General features: G+C 41.4%; 1 protein-coding gene across 3 annotated transcripts in view; it reads right to left on the bottom strand.

Moving 5' to 3' along the window:
- LOC133564667 (cGMP-dependent 3',5'-cyclic phosphodiesterase) overlaps positions 1-12,500 on the bottom strand; it is a 495,045-nt gene that overhangs the window by 281,370 nt on the left and 201,175 nt on the right. The gene's annotated exons all lie outside the window — the stretch shown is intronic.

The following is a 12,500-nucleotide window of genomic DNA, read 5'->3' as shown; positions in this document are numbered from 1 at the left end:
TTCAAGGTACTCAAAGCGCTTTGACACTACATCCACATTTACCCATTCACACACTGATGGAGGGAGCTGCCATGCAAGGCGCTAACCAGCACCCATCAGGAGCAAGGGTGAAGTGTCTTGCTCAGGACACAACGGACGTGACGAGGTTGGTACCAGGTGGGGATTGAATCAGGGACCCTCGGGTTGCGCACGGCCACTCTTCCATGGCCACCGCGAAGGGGGTCAACTTTGACATTCAACTTGAACCCAGAAAAATTGCTGGGAAGACGGGACAAGAAACGAATTTTTGGTATTCTGAGGAGTGAGGATATAATGAATTCAAAAGCTAAATAAGGAGAAAGGCCAGGGGTATATCGATTTAATCGATATATTCCAGTTTTTTTTGTTGCAGTTGATTAAAACATTTTTAAATATACATTTTTTTCTCTTCTGGCTCTGGCATGGTTTGTGCCCCTCAGAAGCTTCCGTAGCTTGCGCCGTTCCCTTATTCCCTTAGTGACACACATAGCAAAACATATCTTATGCTAATGCTAACAAGAGCGAGACGTTTGTTCCAAAGAATACAATAAAAGAAGGAATGAATGAATGATCTATGGGCCCCGGGATGATAATATTTGATTAGTAGTAGAAACGGTCCGCAGGCCACAGCCTTCCAACCAGACCCAAATCTGAACAGTTTTTTTCCCCCTCGGCCATCAAGGACATGAACAATAAAAAGATCTGATAGCTCAGTTACAGCTCATGATTTTCTATTCTGTGATATACAGAGGGGCAAAAAAGTATTTAGTCAGCCACCGATTGTGCAAGTTCTCCCACTTAAAATGATGACAGAGGTCTGTAATTTTCATCATAGGTACACTTCAACTGTGAGAGACAGAATGTGAAAAAAAAATCCAGGAATTCACATTGTAGGAATTTTAAAGAATTTGTAAATTACGGTGGAAAATAAGTATTTGGTCAACCATTCAAAGCCCCTTACTGATAGGAGGTTTTGGCTCAAAATCTCACGATACATGGCCCCATTCATTCTTCCCTTAACACGGATCAATCGTCCTGTCCCCTTAGCAGAAAAACAGCCCCAAAGCATGATGTTTCCACCCCCGTGCTTCACAGTAGGTTTGGTGTTCTTGGCATGCAACTCAGTATTCTTCTTCCTCCAAACACGACGAGTTGAGTTGATACCAAAATGGATACATGGATGATACAGCAGAGGATTGAGAGAATGTCAAGTGGTCAGATGAAACCAAAATATACATTTTTGGTATAAACTCAACTTGTCGTGTTTGGAGGAAGAAGAATACTGAGTTGCATCCCAAGAACACCATAACTACTGTGAAGCATGGGGGTGGAAACATCATGCTTTGGTGCTGTTTTTCTGCTAAGGGGACAGGACGACTGATCCGTGTTAAGGAAAGAATGAATGGGGCCATGTATCGTGAGATTTTGAGCCAAAACCTCCTTCCATCAATGAGAGCTTTGAATGGTTGACCAAATACTTATTTTCCACCATAATTTACAAATAAATTATTTAAAATTCCTACAATGTGAATTCCTGGATTTTTTTTTCACATTCCGTCCCTCTCAGTTGAAGTGTACCTATGATGAAAATTACAGACCTCTGTCATCATTTTAAGTGGGAGAACTTGCACAATCGGTGGCTGACTAAATACTTTTTTGCCCCACTGTATGTGTAGTAAAATTCCTAGTTTGTGAACCCGTTCTCAGACAATGGCAATAAACTCTTCTGATTCTGATTCTGAAAGACTAGAGAAAGACCCCCCTTTTATTGACATGGGAATCCCCCCTTCTGAAGACCTGCACCGTAGGTCGGAAACACCATGGGTCCGGTGGAAGACACTAAACCGCCTGAGAACAGGAACGGGGCTATCGAAAGCCGCTATGGCCAGATGGGGCTACAAAACCGACCCAACCACCTGCGAATGCGGAGAAGAGGACCATAGGATGCGGTACTGTCTTGTCAGTCCTCCGCTACCCAACCAGTGCAGCTTTAAAGATCTCGCAGAGTTCAAGGACAATGGAAAAGACTGTGTAAAGAAATGAGGAACTGTCATAAAACCATGTGCTTCCAAGAAAAAATTTAATATTTTCAGAATGTGTATTTTTGGCCAAAGTAAGACAAAGAAAACGATCTGAAGATGACTTAATTTTTTACTTCCTATGCCAATGTATTAATAGTTCGGCCCGCGTGTCCACAGATTTTTCTCCATGCGGCCCCTGAGCTAAAATGAGTTTGACACTCCTTTGTCACCGACTCTGTTCATAACTTTTATGGACAGAATTTCTAGGCGCAGTCAAGGCGTTGAGGGGTTCCAGTTTGGTGACCGCAGGATTAGGTCTCTGCTTTTTGCAGATGATGTGGTCCTGATGGCTTCATCTGGCCAGGATCTTCAGCTCTCACTGGATCGGTTTGCAGCCGAGTGAGAAGCGACCGGGATGAGAATCAGCACCTCCAAGTCCGAGTCCATGGTTCTCGCCCGGCAAAGGGAGGACTGCCATCTCCGGGTTGGGGAGGAGACCCTGCCCCAAGTGGAGGATTTCAAGTACCTAGGAGTCTTGTTCACGAGTAAGGAAGAGTGGATCGTGAGATCGACAGGCGGATCGGTGCGGCGTCTTCAGTAATGCGGACGCTGTATCGATCCGTTGTGGTGAAGAAGGAGCTGAGCCGGAAGGCAAAGCTCTCAATTTATCGGTCAATCTACGTTCCCATTCTCACCTATGGTCATGAGCTTTGGGTTATGACCGAAAGGATAAGATAACGGGTACAAGCGCCCGAAATGAGTTTCTCCGCCCGGTGGCGGGGCTCTCCCTCAGAGATAGGGTGAGAAGCTCTGCCATCCGGGGGGAACTCAAAGTAAAGTCGCTGCTCCTCCACATCGAGAGGAGCCAGATGAGGTGGTTCAGACATCTGGTCAGGATGCCACCCGAACGCCTACCTAGGGAGGTGTTTAGGGCACGTCCAACCGGTAGGAGGCTACGGGGAAGACCCAGGACACGTTGGAGAGACTATGTCTCCCGGCTGGGAAGTGGCTGGGGAGAGGAAAGTTTGGGCTTCCCTGCTTAGGCTGCGGCCCCTGCGACCCGACCTCGGATAAGCGGAAGAAGATGGAAGGATGGATGGATGGACTCCTGATCTAAAGCATCACAAGATGCATTGTTAAAGGCCTACTGAAATTAGATTTTCTTATTTAAACGGGGATAGCAGGTCCATTTTATGTGTCATACTTGATCATTTCGCGATATTGCCATATTTTTGCTGAAAGGATTTAGTAGAGAACATCGACAATAAAGTTCGCAACTTTTGGTCGCTAATAAAAAAGCCTTGCCTGTACCGGAAGTAGCAGTCGATGTGCGCGTGACGTCACGGGTTGTGGAGCTCCTCACATCTGAACATTGTTTATAATCATAGCCACTAGCAGCAAGAGCAATTCGGACCGAGAAAGCGGCGATTTCCCCATTAATTTGAGCGTGGATGAAATATTCGAGGATGAGTAAAGTTAGAATGAAGCACTGAAAAAAAAAAAAAAAAAAAAGGCGATGGCTCCAGGCACGGCAGTGGGAGCGATTCAGATGTTGGACACATTTACTAGGATAATTCTGGAAAATCCCTTATCTGCTTATTGTGTTAATAGTGTTTTAGTGAGATTATAAAGTCATACCTGAAAGTCGGAGGGCTGCGGTGAACACCAGTGTCTCTGAGGGAAGCCATGGAGGAGCCAAGATCAGAGCTGCCTATTTGACAGCTGCAGGAGGAGGTCGCATAATTCACTCAAGTCTCCGGTAAGAGCCGACTTAATATCACAATTTTCCCATCCAAAAACTTGCTGGTTGACGTAGAGAAACATGTTCGCTTGACCGCTCTGTGTTAAAGCTTCACAACAAACAAATAAACACCGGCTGTGTTTCGGTTGCTAAAGGCAGCTGCAATCCACCGCTTTCCACCAACAGCATTCTTCTTTGACGTCTCCATTATTAATTGAACAAATTGCAAAAGATTCAGCAACACAGGTGTCCAAAATACTGTGTAATTATGGGATGAAAAGAGACGACTTTTAGCCGTGTGTGGTGCTGGGCTGAAATGTCCGCTCCAACCAATAACGTCATAAGCACGCGTCAACATAAGCGTCATTCCGTGACGTTTTCAACAGGATACCTCTTGGGAAGTTTAAAATTGCAATTTAGTAAACTAAACCGGCCGTATTGGCATATGTTGCAATGTTAATATTTCATCATTGATGTATAAACTATCAGACTGTGTGGTCGGTAGTAGTGGGTTTCAGTAGGCCTTTAAAACAGGGGTAGGGAACCTATGGCTCTAGAGCCAGATGTGGCTCTTTTGATGACTGCATCTGGCTCTCGGAAAAATCTTAGCTGACATTGCTTAACGCGATAATAATGAATAATTTAGCTGGTAATCACAGTGCTAAAAATAATGTGTAAAATACAAAACATTCTCATGCATTTAAATCCATCCATCCGTTTAGTACCGCACTTATTCAAGAAGTCGCATTAATGGTAAGAAGTATTTTATGTCACGATAGGGGGCGGGGGTTGTAGCTTGCTGCGGGGTCGTTCTCCCAGGAAGGCGGACAGACTACCCGGGACATGGCATTTAGGTAAAAACATGATTTAATTTTAACTAAAAAAAATATACAAACAAAAATCGCTCACAGTGGAGGCACAACTTGGGCTAAGGAACAAAGCTAACGCATAAACAGACTAAGAACATAAATCAAACAAAACTTACTTGGCATGGCATGAAGCACGAAACTATGGCAAGGGATGAAACAAGTCAGCACAGGGCGACTGACTGGCAAAGACGAGCTTAAATACTGCCTCTGATTAATGTTCGGGAAGCAGTTTTGTAATATTTGGCTTTCATGGCTCTCTCAGCCAAAAAGGTTCCCGACCCCTGCTTTAAAATAAAGCCAATAATTACTTTTTAAATGTGCTCCCCTGTTTTTAGAAAAGTATCCAAAATACATATTGGTACTGGTACCAACATATTGGTATCTGGACCACCCTAGTCCAAACACACCTAAGACTGTGTGTTCTGTACAGGGCTGCAGTTGATTGTATATCGACTGTGGCTCACATTCCCTTTCCAGTTCCTCCACTGGGATGTCTAAAAGCCACTTACTACTCGCTGCACATGTCCCACTTGACACAGATGAGCTTTTAGACTGGACGGTATATCAACCAGGCGGATACCGACCCCTCTGCCTATGGAAAAATGCAAGGTGTGACTCTGAGTGCTCGGTGTGTACAGGCACCTTTGTCGCTGGTGCAAAACAACGTCAGCAAAGTGAGCTGTGCAACCAATACCAGACCAGCATGATCCCTCCCGCCCAGTGAGAATAACAACAATACCTGGTAAATACTGTTCGGTGCCACAAACTAAACTATAGGCGACTGCGGAGCCAGCTTGTGGGAAAAGGAACCACGCCTCTGGGGAAATCACACACCGAAATCACTTCTCTCGAGGTTCTTTTCAACCACTTCCCTGCCTTGTATCCCGCCCTCCTTTCAACCCCAGTACAATGAAGGCGGTGGATGGTTAAACGCTGCAGCGTGACAATAGCACCTTAACCAGGGGTGTACAAACTTTTTCCACTGGGGGCCACACACAGAAAAATTAAACCATGCAGGGGCCGTTTTGATATTTTTCATTTTAAAACCATAACAATATATATGGATTATTTTTCTTTTTTTTTTACCTTTAGGATTCCCAGGGACCATAGAGGGTCTCCGTCATTAACATGTTAAAAATAAGTCAAATTGTTATTTTCATTCTTTTATGTAACGCTTACAGTAAATCTCTATATCAACTTCAGGTTGATATAAAGTTTAAAAAAAAAAGAAAAAGGTTTTATGCCTTATCAGTCAGACAACTTTTTTTATAGTAAAACTGAAATATGCAGTATTTCCATACTTGCCAACCTTGAGACCTCCGATTTCGGGAGGTGGGGGGTGGGGCGTGGGGGATGTGGTAGGGGGCGCGGTTTAGGGGGGGAGCGTCGTTAAGAGGGGACGAATATAATTCACCAACTCGAGTATTTCATATATATATATATATATATACATATATATACACACACATATATATACACACACATATATATATATATATATATGTATATAAATATGCATGAAATACTTGAGTTTTTAAATGAATTCTAGCTGTATATATTTATTTTATTATATATATATAAATCAAATAGTTGAATTTCAGACGGCACCTATCAAATACACAGTTATAAAAACACAGTTGTTCTACTAACTGTACTGTGCTTGCTGGTTACTAAAAAAAACCCACTTACCTTTCACTATTTGAGTAACCTTTGTTCTGCCATTTGCGTACTGGCGAGAGTCACTCGCCATCAGGTGCACAACACCACGTAAATCGGTGGCCAATCAAAAAGCAACCCCATAACGCTATAACCAACATTCACCAGGAGATGGCAACAGACAACATAGAATCACTATATTACAGACGGCGTCGCCATGGCTGTAACTTCCTCGTTCTTCTGCTTCGTCTCCTTGTGTGTGCAGTTTTTTTTTATTAAAATCCGTAGATGTTGTAACGTAATTGGGCAGGCAAGCTGTTTACATAACAGGAAAGTGGACGTGAAAACCGGCTGTCCCCACTCATGTCCACATGGAGCTGGAGGGGGCGTGGATTTCGGGAGAAAATTTCTTCCGGGAGGTTGTCGGGAGAGGCGCTGAATTTTGGGAGTCTCCCGGAAAATCCGGGAGGGTCGGCAAGTATGACTTTGTCCCCCATTGCCCAAAACATTCAGAAAGCTATGTTTGATCTGAATTAATTGGAGCTCTAAAAAGATCAATAATGCAGGACAGTGTCACACCAAATGTCTTCCCCCTAGCAACCCCCCCCCCCCCTCCATTTACTTCCGGGGTCATGATTGATACAGACGTTTTGTTAACGCTATATTATAAAAATATAACGCTCTATTATAAAAATATAACGCTATATTATAAAAATACAGACGTTTTGTTAACGCTGTATTATAAAAAAATTTTACAAAAAATTAAAAAAACAATTTACAAACACAAGCAATGGGATGACGTGAGAGGAAACGTGAGGAAACGGGACCCCGGAAGTAAATGCGTCATCCCATAGCTTGTGTTTGTAAATTGTTTTTTTGATTTTATTTTTTATAATATAGCATTAACAAAACGTCTGTATTTTTATAATATAGCGTTATATTTTTAGCGTTAACAAAACGTCTGTATTAATCATGACCCCGGAAGTAAATGGGGGGGTGGTTTGTAGGGGGGAAGAAATTTGGCGTGACAACACCATTGATTTAAATGTATTATTATTTCTGAGTAATCACAGTGAAAAAATAAATAAAATCCCACTAAATATCTTTGGGATCCAAAAAGTCCCCCACTCATAAAGTGGTACATTTTTATTATTATTTGTTTTACTTTCAACACTTAAGTTACGAGATCAACTTCAGATATCTCTGTCGATTTTACGTTTGAACTATCATTTTGTTTGTTTTATGCTCTTTCGTCAAAGAAAACACTGTTTTTATATGGCAACTGTAACGCCAAATTTCTTCTCCCCCTCCAAAAACCTTCCCCCCGGAAGACATTTGGCGTGACAGCCCCTCTAATGCCTGAAGTACCCCAATGAGGGTGTGATAATACCAAGTTATACGACTCTTAAGGGTTAAAGCTGCAAAATTAGCGAAGCAAAAATAGCTTGAAAAGTTAGCATGCTGGAATGCTAATATGTTTTTCCTCACCGTTATTTTTCACCAATGACAATCAAAACAGGCAGCTGTGTGGGCTGCTTTAAGGTCCTTCCACCCTCATTGGGGTTTTTCAGGCATTAGAGGGGCTGTCACGCCAAATGTCTTCCGGGGGGAAGGTTTTTGTAGGGGGGAAGAAATTTGGCGTGACAACACCATTGATTTAAATGTATTATTATTTCTGAGTATCACAGTGAAAAAATAAATAAAATCCCACTAAATATCTTTGGGATCCAAAAGGTCCCCCACTCATAAAGTGGTACATTTCTATTATTATTTGTTTTACTTTCAACACTTAAGTTACGAGATCAACTTCAGATATCTCTGTCGATTTTATGTTTGAACTATTATTTTGTTTGTTTTATGCTCTTTCGTCAAAGAAAACACTGTTTTTATATGGCAACTGTAACGCCAAATTTCTTCTCCCCCTACAAAAACCTTCCCCCCGGAAGACATTTGGCGTGACAGCCCCTCTAATGCCTGAAGTACCCCAATGAGGGTGTGATAATACCAAGTTATATGACTCTTAAGGGTTACAGCTGCTAAATTAGCGAAGCAAAAATAGCTTGAAAGGTCAGCATGCTGGAATGCTAATATTTTTTTCCTCACCGTTATTTTTCACCAATGACAATCAGCCAATTATAATGCTTTTAAAACAGGCAGCTGTGTGGGCTGCTTTAAGCAAGTTATATGACTCTTAAGGGTTACAGCTGCAAAATTAGCGAAGCAAAAATAGCTTGAAAGGTTAGCATGCTGGAATGCTAATATTTTTTCCTCACCGTTATTTTTCACGAATGACAATCAGCCAATTATAATGCTTTTAAAACAGGCAGCTGTGTAGGCTGCTTTAAGCAAGTTATATGACTCTTAAGGGTTACAGCTGCAAAATTAGCGAAGCAAAAATAGCTTGAAAGGTTAGCATGCTGGAATGCTAATATTTTTTTCCTCACCGTTATTTTTCACCAATGACAATCAGCCAATTATAATGCTTTTAAAACAGGCAGCTGTGTGGGCTGCTTTAAGCCCCTTCCACCCTCATTGGGGTCCTTCAGGCATTAGAGGGGCTGTCACGCCAAATAATATTTTCCCACATAAAAACCTTATAAAGTGGAATATTTGAAGTAATTGGAGCCTTGAACAGGTCAATAATTCTTTAGAATTATATATTTATTTTTTTACTTTTTATTTTTAGCATTGGCAATAAGAGCAAAATAAAGAAAGACAAAAGAAAAACAAACAGCCTGCATGGCAGCTTTGTGTCAACATTGCAACTTTTCCCCGTTAGATTTCACCTCATTCTACATGTGTTTTTTATTTGTATTTCTGCAATAGCATTTCCAGAATGTGTGGCGGGCCACTAAACAATTAGCTGCGGGCCGCAAATGGCCCCCGGGCCGCACTTTGGACACCTCTGACCTAAACAAACCCAGAAAGGGGTGGGTCAGGTAGATTTTATTGGAACTTGATGTTGCTGCAGCTGACAAACTGTCCATTACTCATCCTGCCTCTGCACGGCTGCCTCGGCCTTGGCGGCGTACAGTAAGAACCTCGGCTCTTTATATAAAGTACGTGGGAAGGCACATACGTCAACTTTACACAACATACAGGGCAAAAGTCCAAAACAAAACGGTGCTCGTTCAAAATACGATTCATCACACTTTTCAAATTTGATTAATCGCACTTCATTCCTGGCTTTGCATAATTTACGTTAACTTCAGAAAAAAAAAGAAAAAAAAAAAAAAAGACCTCGTTATTTAGACACAAATGCTATTTTCTGAATGTCATACACAATTAGTGTTGACCCGATACCAATATTTTGGTACCAAAATGTATTTTGATACTTTTCGTTACTTTTTTAAAGAAAGGGGACCACAAAAAATGGCCTTATTGGCTTTATTTTAACAAAAACAAATACGGTATATTAAACATCTGTTTTTTATAGCAAGTTTGTCCTTAAATAAAGGCTCCTAATTTAGCTGCTGACATATGCAGTAACGTATTGTGTCATTCCACATTCTATTATTTTGTCAACATTATTAAGGACAAGCGGTAGAAAAATAATTATTAATCTACATGTTAATTTACAGTTAATATCTGCTTACTTTCTCGTTTAACATGTTCTATTTATACTTCTGTTAAAATGTAATAATCACTTATTCTTCTGTTGTTTGGATACTTTACATTAGTTTTGGATGATACCACACATTTAGGTATCAATCTGATACCAAGTAGTTACAGGATCTTACATTGGTCATATTCAAAGTCCTCGTGTGTCCAGGGACATATTTCCTGAGTTTATGAATACAATATACGTTTTAAAAAAACGAAAGAAGATTTTGCAATGCTAAAAAATATCAATGTATTGACTATACGCTCCTGTACTTGGTATCATTACAGTGGATGTCAGGTGTAGATCCTCCAATGTATTCAAAGCGTAGGAAAATAGTAGTCCGTAATTTACGATATTTTGTACGATTACGGCTACTCAGTATTTTCCTTCTAGGTCAGGGGTCGGGAACCTTTTTGGCTGAGAGAGCCAAGAAGCCAAATATTTTAAAATTAATTTCCCTAAGATTAAATTAGATTAGATAGTACTTTATTTATTCCGTCAGGAGAGTTCCTTCAGGAAAATTACAATTTTCAGCACTAAGAGCCATATAATATTTTTTTTAACACCGAACACAACTAAATGCGTGCATTTTTAAGTAAGACCAAACATTTTCAAAGTATTATAAGTATCTCCTTCTTTTTAATAACGTTGTTTTTCTGAAATTAACCAATAATGAATGAAATAGTTTTTACCATTAATGCGACTTCTTGAACAAGTGGGGTAGAAAACGGATGGATGGATTAAAACGTACGAGAATGTTTTATATTTTGAACGTTATTTTTCACACTTTTACCAGCGGAATTATTCATTACTTATCGCTGTGTTTTTTCAACCACTGTGCCATGAGATACATTCAGGTGTGTCCTGGAAGATTATGTAATTTCACCTAATTGGGTTAAAAATATGTTATTCAAACCAGTAATTATAATCTGCAAATGTGTCTTTGTTGAGTGTCAGAAGAGAAACCGTGTAATACTCTTCCATATCAGTAGGTGGCAGCAGGTAGCCAATTTCTTTGTAGATGTCGAGAACATGGTATGTCGTGATCCCAATATGCGGGAGGCAGCGTGTAGGTAAAAAGGTATCCAACACTTAAACCAAAAATAAACAAAAGGCGAGGGCCGCTAAGAAAAGACATTGAAGCAAAACGAAACTAAAACTGAACTGGCTGCAAAGTAAACAAAAACGGAATGCTGGACGACAGCAAAGACTTACAGCGTATGGAGCAGACGGCGTCCACAAAGTATATGCGTACATGACAAGACAATCAACAATGTCCCCACAAAGAAGCAGTGCGTCCGCACAATTTAATCTTGATTGCGAAAACAAGGCAGGTGCGGGGAATAGCATTCAAGGAATACATGAAACTGCTACAGGAAAATACCAACAAAAGAGGAAAAGCCACCAAAATAGTAGCGCAAGACACAGGAAAACACCAAAAAAACCCTCTAAATAAGTTACGGCATGATCTGATAGGTTGTGACGGTACACCGACATTGAGACAAGAGCTATATTGATGCATGGTTGGTTATGGTTTGAATTCATATCAAACAATTGCGAGAATTATTTTTTTATTGTCAGTATTGGCTACTGAGTTTCATTTTTTTATGTTTTCTGCTAGTGGTGTGCCTCAGAATTTTTTCAATGAAAAAAATGTGCCTGGGCTCCGAATAGGTTGAAAAACACTGACTTATCCATCCATCCATCCATCCACCCATTTTCTACCGCTTATTCCCTTTCGGGGTTCCGGGGGGCGCTAACGCCTATCTCAGCTACAATCGGGCGGAAAGCGGGGTACACCCTGGACAAGTCGCCACCTCATCGCAGGGCCAACACAGATAGACAGACAACATTCACACTCACATTCACACACTAGGGCCAATTTAGTGTTGCCAATCAACCTATCCCCAGGTGCATGTTTTTGGAAGTGGGAGGAAGCCGGAGTACCCGGAGGGAACCCACGCATTCACGGGGAGAACATGCAAACTCCACACAGAAAGATCCTCAGCCTGGATTTGAACCCAGGACTGCAGGACCTTCGTATTGTGAGGCAGACGCACTAACCCCTCTACCACCGTGAAGCCCCACTGACTTATCGTGTTAAGCAATGTCAGCTAAGATTTATCAGAGAACCAGATGCAATCATTAAAAGAGCCACAGGTTCCCTACCCCTGTTCTAGGTTTTCGCACAATAGGTTAATAACAAAGAAATGTGTGAATGGGAAAGCTACAGTTGATTGTTATTAGCTAGCTCATTGGTTGTTGCAGGGTTGTTCACCTTGATGCTAGTTCAATCAATCAATGTTTATTTATATAGCCCCAAATCACAAATGTCTCAAAGGACTGCACAAATCATTACGACTACAACATCCTCGGAAGAACCCACAAAAGGGCAAGGAAAACTCACACCCAGTGGGCAGGGAGAATTCACATCCAGTGGGACGCCAGTGACAATGCTGACTATGAGAAACCTTGGAGAGGACCTCAGATGTGGGCAACCCCCCCCCCCCCTCTAGGGGACCGAAAGCAATGGATGTCAAGCGGGTCCAACATGATACTGTGAAAGTTCAATCCATAGTGGCTCCAACACA

The sequence above is a fragment of the Nerophis ophidion genome, linkage group LG13 (genome assembly GCF_033978795.1).
Source record: "Nerophis ophidion isolate RoL-2023_Sa linkage group LG13, RoL_Noph_v1.0, whole genome shotgun sequence".
In the NCBI taxonomy this organism is placed as follows: Eukaryota; Metazoa; Chordata; class Actinopteri; order Syngnathiformes; family Syngnathidae; genus Nerophis; species Nerophis ophidion.
The sequence above is the reverse complement of the archived record's forward strand: the minus strand, read 5'-3'. Positions and strand labels throughout refer to the sequence as shown.